This window comes from Sinohyriopsis cumingii, chromosome 19 (genome assembly GCF_028554795.1).
Source record: "Sinohyriopsis cumingii isolate HCF-2022 chromosome 19, ASM2855479v2, whole genome shotgun sequence".
Taxonomy (NCBI): domain Eukaryota; kingdom Metazoa; phylum Mollusca; class Bivalvia; order Unionida; family Unionidae; genus Sinohyriopsis; species Sinohyriopsis cumingii.
Window position 1 is genome coordinate 49,466,004 of NC_142979.1, and position 12,168 is coordinate 49,478,171.

A 12,168-nucleotide genomic window follows, 5' to 3' on the forward strand; every position below is an offset into this window, starting at 1 on the left:
ACCTATTAAAATAGTGTACATGAATGGCCATATCAATGTATTTTCTCACATATTGATCCAGTCCTTTCTGGGTATATTTAGCCAGCTTCAGAGCAAACTGGTGCATGAACACAGCATCCTCTATATGATGTTGCCTTCTATGCTGTGGAAAAGGTAGGGGTTCTTTTCACTTGTTTTGTATGACCAATGTTCCATCTTTGTTTTAATGATGAAATAGTTATATAACTTGAACAGACACTTCATTATTGTCACATGATCAGTAAGCAAGAGGGTGGGTGAGTTACCTTTGTATACCCTTACCCTTAAGCAGAAACAACAAAATATTAATTTGACTAGAACTTTTCATTGTTGTGTTGTCCTTTGCTCTAGATATAAACATTATTAATAAAATTGATACTTTAACTAGAGTCCTTCACAGGACTGCATGTTGGTAAGAATCCTATACGAATAAAAACTTGCAGCTTATTTAGATTCAAAATCTTTTAGTTTGACTGGACAATTCACCATTCTGCCTGACCTTAAAACACTTGGCTTTGAATGACACTGATGATTTCTATTTGATGTCACTGGATTGTGTGTTGATTTCTTGTCCATCAGCGATTTGTACCCTGGTTCATTGGAAATATCCTGTTACACATTTTGATCCTGGCTGCCTATCAGTGGTTGTGTGATCTGTTCCTACAAAAAGTTCTGCCATCTTCTTGCATGACTTGATATGAACAAATATTTGTTTTGTCTGTAACTATTGCATACTTCCAGTTACTTTTATCTGTGGAGCTATCGTCTGCTTCTTTTTCAAGCTCCATAAGATCCTTTACAGTTCCATTATAACATGTTGTTTATCTTGCTTTGTTCTCTTTAATCCACCTCCAGGTTTTCTTTCCATCTACTGCTTGTGGGTTTTATTAAGTGTTTATGGTAGGTAGTACCGTCTTGGTTCTTCTATTCATCAATTTTTGCACTGGACTTTCAATCCTTGGGTTGGTGTATTCTAAAGTTCAAAAGAGCTGGATAAGGGTCAGAGGATAAATCTTTCTTTATTGGATTTTTGGCTGTTTTGACTGCTTGTTCTGCTTTGCCATTAGAATGTGGATATCAAGTCATGCCATTAGAATGTGGATAGAGAGTCATGCCATTGGAATGTGGATATCCAGTCATGCCATTAGAACGTGGATATAGTCATGCCATTAGAATGTGGATATCCAGTTGTGCCATTAGAATGTGGATATAGAGTCATTGGAATGTGGATATCAAGTTATGACATTAGAATGTGGATATCAAGTCATGCCATTAGAATGTGGATATAGAATCATGCCATTGGAATGTGGATATAGAGTCCTGCCATTGGAATGTGAATATCAAGTCATGTCATTAGAATGTGGATATAGAGTCATGCCATTGGAATGTGGATATCAAGTCATGCCATTGGAATGTGGATATAGACATGCCATTGGAATGTGGATATAGAGTCATGCCATTGGAATGTGGATATCAAGTCATGCCATTAGGATATGGATTTCCAGTCATGCCATTAGAATGTGGATATCCAGTCATGCCATTAGATTGCTGATATCCAGGTGAAAACACCACATGTTTGAAACCCCATTTTTCAGTGAACATGTAAGCTTTCCCAATGAAAATTGTGGTCCATTATTTGAAATGCACTCATCTGGAATTCCATAAATGTGTCTGCCAGAAAATCAGTTTCAAAGAAATTTGAAAAGTAGTCTACTGTGATCAAGTAGTTGTGAGCTTCAAACAAGAAAAATATAAATTCCAACTTTGGCTCATAGTCTATCTGGTAAATCTTAATGGACCAAAGTTTCCTTATGCTGGGTAGACTGGTGTATTTGGCAGACTGGTGTATTTGGCAGGTTGAGCATTCCTGAATGTATTCCATAATGTCTTCATTCATTCATGTCTAGTATAGGATTTCTCTGGTTCTCGTTAAACAGCCTTCAGTTCCAGTGTGTGATGAATGTAATTTGTAGCATGTCATATTGAAGAGCAGTTGGTACAACAACTCTGTCACTGCGAAACACACCACCATCCTGTACACTCATTTTGTCTCTGACATTAAAGTATGACATTTATCTGTGCTGATATCTTTATTTGTTTTTATGGCCATACCTTTTGAATTGCTTTTTATAACTTTTTTTAAAATAATTTTATCTCGTGTAGTATGTATCTATATATCTTTCAAGTGTTGCTTAGAGATAGGTAGACAGTGTAGCATGTTGACAGTTTTGACTTTCATTTCAAATTTGCTAATTCCCTCGTCTACTGTGTAAGCTCTCCTAAGCATGCCTGCCAACTGCATGTTTGCCTGGTCCCTAAGTTAAACATCATTTTTGGGTGAGAAGTACCTTAACTTGCATTGTAATCTTGGACAGGAACTTGCTTTAATGTAGTTTACAAAGCCAAGGAATCTTCTGACTCAGCTAACATCAGTCAGATTCTGCAATTCTTGGACAGCTTTCATCTCCTCTGAGTCGGGCTTAAACCCTTGTGCTGTAAGTAACAAAGTTTACTTCTCTTTTGTCTTAGCCAATGTGAGAGCTTCAATTGCAGCCTTTCCCAACTCCCCTCTGAGAGTTGTTGAACTCCATTTATAAGCAGCATTTTTGACAGATACCTCGTGTCTCCTAACAAATTCTTGTTTGCTTTCATCCAAATTGAGAGCTTCAAAGGCAGTCTTGGCAAAGCTGTCACATTCTCTAGTTTTGCCTCCTTTTCCTGTCAGAATTTCTAGCATCACAACTCCCATACTGATCAGTCAGAGGATGCAATATCAGGGTCTATACTCTCTTTCATGGCCTCTAAAACTAATTTCACATTGAAGTTTTCATCAAGCAATATTTTGTGGGAGGAAGGATATAGAAGAAAGAAAGGTCACCTCATTGAGGGTACAGGTTTATGATGATACTTCATGACTTGAACAATCTAATAAATACAGCATGTCTAGATGGAGGATACAACACCTTCCCTTTATTTTCACAATCAATGTTCTGATGCAGGCTTTAATTTTTCTTGGATGGTAATGTAAGTTAAGAAACTCTTTCTTATGCTGTATCTATGGAGCATTCAGCATTGCAATTATGGGGTAGATGAAAGGGTGGGGAATTGTTCCATTGTTCCATCATAAAGTATCATGTCATATGACTTCTGACAGGATTCATCTGCAAGCTTGATTTCTTTGATCACAACTCAAGCCTCTCTGCTCTCCACAATGGTCACTTGAAACTGCCTGACGGATAACTGCTTCTCTGTATGTAGTTCCTCTGACGTCATTGATTGGCTGATAGTTGATACCAGCATTGTAGGCATGTTTGTTGAGCTGCCTTGCACAATAGGCTTGGTAGGAAATCATTATTTGTATTAACATCATTTAATTAGGTTAAACACCTATTAAAATAGCATACCTGAATGACCATATCCATGTATTTCTTGCACAGGGGCCCCGAGTGGCCGAGTGTTCTAAAGCATTCACCGTTAGGGATCACTATCATCTCACCTCCGTCTGTGTGGGTTCAAGTCACGGATTCGGCCAATGTGGGTATGTGAGAAAGCTTGCCAGTAGCTTCTCATGGGTCGGTGGTTCTTTCTGGGGTTTTTCTGGGTTCTTCCTCCACCATTAATACTGGCCGCCATATATAGCCTATTGTGTGCTGAAAAATGGCATTAAACCATACAACAACAACATCATGACTTGCACAATCTAATAAATACAGCATGTCCAAATGGAGAACACAACACCTTTCTTTATTTTCACAGTCATTGTTCTGATGCAGGTCTTCATTTTTCATGAATGGAAATGTTTAGAAACTCTTTCTTGTGCTGTATCAGTGGAGCATTCAGCATTGCAATTATGGGGTAGATGAAGGGGTGGGGAATGTGAATATCAAGTCATGCCATTAGAATGTGGATATAGACTCATGCCATTGGAATGTGGTTATCCAGTCATGCCATTAGAATGTGGATATAGGCATGCCATTAGAATGTGGATATCAAGTTGTGACATTAGAAAGTGGATGTCAAGTCATGCCATTAGAATGTGGTTATCCAGTCGTGCCATTAGATTGCTGATATCCAGGTGACAACACCACGTGTTTAAAACCCAGTTTTTCAGTGAACATGTAAGCTATTCCAATGAAAATTGTCTTCCATTATTTGAAATGCACTCCTCTCGAATAACACAAATGGCAAACTGTGATCTTAACTTCTGTGACTGTCTTGGACTTTGTGTCTTCCAAAATAGCAGTTTCAAAGAAATTTGAAAAGTAGTCTACTGTGATCAAGTAGTTGTGAGCTTCAACAAAGAAAAATAAAACTTCCAACTTTGGCTCATAGTCTGTCTGGTAAATCTTAATGGACTGAGGTTTCCTTCTGCTGGGAAGACTGATGTATTTGGCAGGTTGAGCATTCCTGAATGTACTCCATAATGTCTTCATTCATTCATGTCTAGTATAGGATTTCTCTGGTTCTCTTTAAACAGCCTTCAGTTCCAGTGTGTGATGAATGTAATTTCTAGCATGTCATATTGAAGTGCAGTTGGTACAACAACTGTCACTGCAAAACACACCACCATCCTGGATACTCATTTCGTCTCTGACATTGAAGTATGACATTTATCTGTGCTGATGTCTATTTGGTTTTCTAGCCATACCTTTTGAATTGCTTTTTGTAACTTTTTTTAAAAATAATTTTATCATGTGTGGTATGTATCTATATATCTTTCAAGTGTTGCTTAGAGATAGACAGTGTAGCATGTTGACAGTTTTGACTTCCATTTCAAATTTGTTAATTCCCTCATCTACTATGTAAGCTCTGCTAAGCATGTCTGCCAACTGCATGTTTGCCTGGTCCGTAAGTCAAACATATCACTTTTGGGTGAGAAGTACCTTAACTTGCATTGTAATCTTGGACAGGAACTTGCTTTAATGTAGTTTACAAAGCCAAGGAATCTTCCAAAACTGCTAACATCATTCGGATTCTGCAATTCTTGGACAGCTTTCATCTCCTCTGAGTTGGGCTTCAACCCTTGTCCTGTAAGCAACAAAGTTTACTTCTCTTTTGTCTTAGCCAATGTGAGAGCTTCAATTGCAACCTTTCCCAACTCCTCTGAGAGTTGTTGAACTCCATTTATAAGCAGCATTTTTGACAGATACCTCTTGTCTCCCAACAAATTCTCGTTTGCTTTCATCCAAATTGAGAGCTTCAAAGGCAGTCTTGGCAAGGCTGTCTCATTCTCTAGTTTTGCCTCCTTTTCCTGTCAGAATTTCTAGCATCACAACTCCCATACTGATCACTCAGAGGATGCAATATCAGGGTCTATACTCTTTCATGGCCTCTAAAACTAATTTCACATTGAAGTTTTCATCAAGCAATATTTTGTGGGAGGAAAGATATAGAAGAAAGAAAGGTCACCTCATTGAGGGTACAGGTTTATGATGATACTTCATGACTTGAACAGTAGTCCAGTTATGGCTGAATATAACTTTTATAATGATGACCCTATACTGAAGAGGAATGTATGTTTTGATTTTCCTCAGTAGCCAAAGATCAGAATTAATCTTTCTTGAAATATGTTTAATGTGAATAGACCAAGTAAGATAGTTATCCATGAATACACCAAGAATTCTATATTGAGAGGTCATATTGAGGCTCACGTCAGATAGAACCTGGAGTTTGTCACTGTCTAGCCTTGCTCGTTTTTGTTGTGTTGTAACTACCAGTAGTAGGGTTTTCATTTTTTCTGCATTATATGACCATACTGTTTTCCTTGCACCATACTTGAAGTCTGTTGAGAGCATCTTGTAAGTTATTTTCAAATACTGTTTTGGTTTTACCAATCTCAGTTTAGTGTCATCTGCATAGAGGTCAGTGGAAGAAATTGAGGTTCCAATCTTAAGAGGTAAATTGTTGATAAATAGAATGAATAACAGAGGTCCAAGGATAGAGCCTTGTGGTACTCCACAATTAATATTTTTACTTTCAGAAAGTTGACCATTTAAAGATACTTTTTGCATTGTATCGATTAAGTAAGAAGTAAACCAGTTTTTGGAGTTTTCACTGCATTGACAGATTTTTAGTTTTTCAAGCAAAATTTCATGGTCTACAAGATCAAAAGCTTTATGAAAATCAACCATAATAATGCCTAGCATTTCTCCATGATCTAGTGCTTTCAGCCATTTATCAATCAAAGATACAAGTGCAATTTCGCAGGAGTGATTCTGGCGAAAGCCAGACTGATTATCATGAATAGGATCATAAGTGTTCAAATAGTTGAGAAAAGAATCATGTACATGTTTTTCTAGTAATTTGGAGAGACAAAGAAGGATAGAGATGGGTCTGTAGTTATTTGCATCATCTTCTGTTCCTGCTTTATGCAGTGGTATAACCTTGGCAGTTTTCCATGTTTGTGGAAATTTATTAGACTTATTACTTTCATTGCAAAGGAAAGCTATACTTTCTACATTTGCAGGTGCAACTACCTTTAGTAGCCTTGGTCCAATTATATCATGTCCTGTAGTTTTACAATCATCCATTTTTAGAAAAAACATATTTCAACACAAATTCGGGTCTCATTTCAGGAATTTCAAACTTTAAATAGTTTGGTAGTTTTTTTAGCACAAAAATGTTTGAGTTCCAAATGATCAGATGAAGTTCTGGGTTCTTTAAGTTTTTCAACAATTTGAACAAAATAGTTGTTAAAAATATTTGAGATGTCAGTTGGATTATCATGAATGGAAATGTTAGTTAAGAAACTCTTGTGCTGTATCTATGGAGCATTCAGCATTGCAATTATGGGGTAGATGAAGGCGTGGGGAATTGTTCTATCATAAAGTATCATGTCATATGGCTTCTGACAGGATTAATCTGCAAGCTCGATTTCCTTAATCACAACTCAAGCCTCTCTGCTCTCACAATGGTCACTTGAAACTGACGGATAACTGCTTCTCTGTATGCAGTTCCTCTGATGTATGTTGGCATTGATTGGCTGATAGTTGATACCAGCATTGTAGGCATGTTTGTTGAGCTGCCTAGCACAATAGGCTTGGTAGGAAACCATTATTTGTATTAACAGCATTTAATTAAGTTAAACACCTATTAAAGTAGTGTACCTGAATGGCCATATCAATGTATTTTCTCACATATTGATCCAGTCCTTTCTGGGTATATTTAGCCAGCTTGCAGAACAAACTGGTGCATGAACACAGCATCCTCTACATGACATTGCCTTCTATGCTGTGGAAAAGGTAGGGGTTCTTTTCACTTGTTTTGTATGACCAATGTTCCATCTTTATTTTAATGATGAATTAATTATATAACTTGAACAGACACTTCATTATTGGCACATGATCGATAAGCAAGAGGGTGGGTGAGTTATCTTTGTACACCCTTACCCTTAAGCAGAAACAACAAAATATTAATTTGACTAGAACTTTTCATTGTTGTGTTGTCCTTTGCTCTAGATATAAACATTATTAATAAAATTGATACTTTAACTAGAGTCCTTCACAGGACTGCATGTTGGTAAGAATCCTATACGAATAAAAACTTGCAGCTTATTTACATACAAAATCTTTTAATTTGACTGGACAATTCACCATTCTGCCTGACCTTAAAACACTTGGCTTTGAATGACACTGATGATTTCTATTTGATGTCACTGGATTGTGTGTTGATTTCTTGTCCATCAGCGATTTGTACCCTAGTTAATTGGATATATCCTGTTACACATTTTGATCCTGGCTGCCTATCAGTGGTTGTGTGATCTGTTCCTACAAAAAGTTCTGCCATCTTCTTGCATGACTTGATATGAACAAATATTTGTTTTGTCTGTAACTATTGCATACTTCCAGTTACTTTTATCTTTGGAGCTATCGTCTGCTTCTTTTTCAAGCTCCAGAAGATCCTTTACAGTTCCATTATAACATGTTGTTTATCTTGCTTTGTTCTCTTTAATCCACCTCCAGGTTTTCTTTCCATCTACTACTTGTGGGTTTTATTAAGTGTTTATGGTAGGTAGTACCGTCTTGGTTCTTCTATTCATCAATTTTTGCACTGGACTTTCAATCCTTGGGTTGGTGTATTCTAAAGTTCAAAAGAGCTGGATAAGGGTCAGAGGATAAATCTTTCTTCATTGGATTTTTGGCTATTTTGACTGCTTGTTCTGCTTTGCCATTAGAATGTGGATATCAGGTCATGCCATTATAATGTGGATATCCAGTTGTGCCATTAGAATGTGGATATAGTCATGCCATTAGAATGTAGATATCAAGTCATGCCATTAGAATGTGGATATCCAGTCATGCCATTAGAATGTAGATATCAAGTCATACCATTAGAATGTGGATATCCAGTCATGCCATTATAATGTGGATGTCCAGTCATGCCATTATGATGTGGCTATCCACATATGCCATTAGAATGTAGATATCCACTTGTGACATTAGATTGCTGATATCCAGGTGACAACACAACTTGTTTAAAACCCCATTTTTCCGTGAACATGTAAGCTTTTCCAATGAAAATTGTGGTCCATTATTTGAAATGCACTCATCTGGAATTCCATAAATGTGTCTGCCAGAAAATCAGTTTCAAAGGAATTTGAAAAGTAGTCTACTGTGATCAAGCAGTAGTGAGCTTCAAACAAGAAAAATATAAATTCCAACTTTGGCTCATAGTCTGTCTGGTACTTCTTAATGGACCAAGGTTTCCTTCTGCAGGGAAGACTGATGTATTTGGCAGGTTGAGCATTCCTGAATGTACTCCATAATGTCTTCATTAATTCATGTCTAGTATAGGATTTCTCTGGTTCTCCTTAAACAGCCTTCAATTCCAGTGTGTGATGAATGTACTTTGTAGCATGTCATATTGAAGTGCAGTTGGTACAACAACTGTCACTGCGAAACACACCACCATCCTGGATGCTCATTTCGTCTCTGACATTGAAGTATGACATTTATCTGTGCTGATATCTTTATTTGTTTTTATGGCCATACCTTCAGAATTGCTTTTTGTAAGTTTTTTTAAAATAATTTTATCACGTGTAGTATGTATCTATATATCTTTCAAGTGTTGCTTAGAGATAGACAGTGTAGCATGTTGACAGTTTTGACTTTCATTTCAAATTTGCTAATTCCCTCATCTACTATGTAAGCTCTGCTAAGCATGTCTGCCAACTGCATGTTTGCCTGGTCCGTAAGTCAAACATATCACTTTTGGGTGAGAAGTACCTTAATTTGCATTGTAATCTTGGACAGGAACTTGCTTCAGTATAGTTTACAAAGCCAAGGAATCTTCCGACTCAGCTAACATCAGTCAGTTTCTGCAATTCTTGGACAGCTTTCATATCCTCTGAGTCGGGCTTAAACCCTTGTGTTGTAAGTAACAAAGTTTACTTCTCTTTTGTCTTAGCCAATGTGAGAGCTTCAATTGCAACCTTTCCCAACTCCCCTCTGAGAGTTGTTGAACTCCATTTATCAGCAGCATTTTTGACAGATACCTCTTGTCTCCTAACAAATTCTCTTTTGCTTTCGTCCAATTTGAGAGCTTCAAAGGCAGTCTTGGCAAAGCTGTCTCATTCTCTAGTTTTGCCTCCTTTTCCTGTCAGAATTTCTAGCATCACAACTCCCATACTGATCAGTCAGAGGATGCAATATCAGGGTCTATTCTCTCTCTCATGGCCTCTAAAACTAATTTCACATTGAAGTTTTCATCAAGCAGTATTTTGTGGGAGGAAAGATATAGAAGAAAGAAAGGTCACCTCATTGAGGTTACAGGTTTATGATGATACTTCGTGACTTGCACAATCTGATAAATACAGCATGTCTAGATGGAGGATACAACACCTTCCCTTTATTTTCACAATGTTCTGATGCAGGCCTTCATTTTTCATAATAATAATAATAATAATAATAAAGACATTATTTAGAAAAGGTAACTCATTTAGTTACAGAACTAAGCTACCTTGAGGCCATCTATCTGTTATGTGCAATATATACAGTATATACAACATGTGAAAAGTCTGGCTTGACACTAAGTAATTTTAAAATTCAAAGTATCAAGCCTGGAACACGTGCACAGGCATCGGTGAAAACATAAACATATTTTAAAAAAAAACAAAGTATTATCCTGCATTGAAAAATTCAGCTATGAAAATGGTGCAAAATTACAGAAAAGCAGGCGGTATTTTTTGATCTAGATCTGTTAAATTTTCTAAAGATTTCACCCATTTAAGACATTGATTGTGAAAAAGTGAAATGCTATGAGCCTGCTTTATGTCACTGGGAATGTTGTTCCATACCAGTGGATCGGTATATTGAAAACTTTTTTTAAAAAAAAATCCTTCTTTGGCCTTGGTATGATGTAATTTTTTCTTCTTATGGACCTTAAATTTGGAGTGCCATCAGCATCTTTTTGGTGAAAGATATTGCTTAGACAGGAATGTCTTTTCTGGATACTTAATACATCAATTTGGCCTTTCTAATAAATATTCTTTCATGTATTGTTAAAACCTTTATATTATTCATTGCATCCTGAAAATTATCTATACTTTGATCTAGAATTAAATGGCAAGCCCTCTTTTGAAGTCTTAAAAGTGTTATGTTTGAATTAGAGGTATTACCCCAAATTACATTACAGTAGTCCAGATATGGCTGAATACAACTTTTATAAAAGATGACCCTATACTGAAGAGGAATGTATGTTTTGATTTTCCTCAGTAGCCAAAGATCAGAATTAATCTTTCTTGAAATATGTTTAATGTGAATAGACCAAGTAAGATAGTTATCCATGAATACACCAAGAATTCTATATGGAGAGGTCATATTGAGGCTCACGTCAGATAGAACCTGGAGTTTGTTGCCGTCTAGCCTTGCTCGTTTTTGTTGTGTTGTAACTAGTAGGGCTTTCATTTTTTCTGTATTATATGACCATACTATTTTCCTTGCACCATACTTGAAGTCTGTTGAGAGCATCTTGTAAGTTATTTTTAAGTACTGTTTTGGTTTTACCAATCTCAGACAGTGTAGTGTCATCTGCATAGAGGTCGGTGGAAGAAATTGAAGTTCCAATCTTAAGAGGTAAATTGTTGATAAATAGAATGAATAACAGAGGTCCAAGGATAGAGCCTTGTGGTACTCCACAATTAATATTTTTACTTTTCAGAAAGTTGACCATTTAAAGATACTTTTTGCACTGTATCGGTTAAGTAAGAAGTAAACCAGTTTTTGGAGTTTTCACTGCATTGACAGATTTTTAGTTTTTCAAGCAAAATTTTATGGTCTACAAGATCAAAAGCTTTATGAAAATCAACCATAATCGTGCCTAGCATTTCTCCATGATCTAATGCTTTCAGCCATTTATCAATCAAAGATACAAGTGCAATTTCACAGGAGTGATTCTGGCGAAAGCCAGACTGATTATCATGAATAGGATCATAAGTGTTCAAATAGTTGAGAAAAGAATCATGTACATGTTTTTCTAGTAATTTGGAGAGACAAGGAAGGATAGAGATGGGTATGTAGTTATTTACATCATCTTTTGTTCCTGCTTTATGCAATGGTATAACCTTGGCAGTTTTCCATGTTTGTGGAAATTTAATTAGACCTAATACTTTCATTGCAAATGAAAGCTATACTCTCTACAATTGCAGGTGCGACTACCTTTAGTAGCCTTGGTCCAGTTATATCATGTCCTGTAGTTTTACAATCATCCACTTTTTAAAAAAAATATATTTCAACACAAATTCGGGACTCATTTCAGGAATTTCAAACGTTAAATAGTTTGGTAGTTTTTTTAGCACAAAAATGTTTGAGTTCCAAATGATCAGATGAAGTTCTGGGTTCTTTAAGTTTTTCAACAATTTGAACAAAATAGTTGTTAAAAATATTTGAGATGTCAGTTGGATTATCATGAATGGAAATGTTAGTTAAGAAACTCTTGTGCTGTATCTATGGAGCATTCAGCATTGCAATTATGGGGTAGATGAAGGCGTGGGGAATTGTTCTATCATAAAGTATCATGTCATATGGCTTCTGACAGGATTAATCTGCAAGCTCGATTTCCTTAATCACAACTCAAGCCTCTCTGCTCTCCACAATGGTCACTTGAAACTGCCTGACGGATAACTGCTTCTCTGTATGTAGTTCCTCCGTTGGC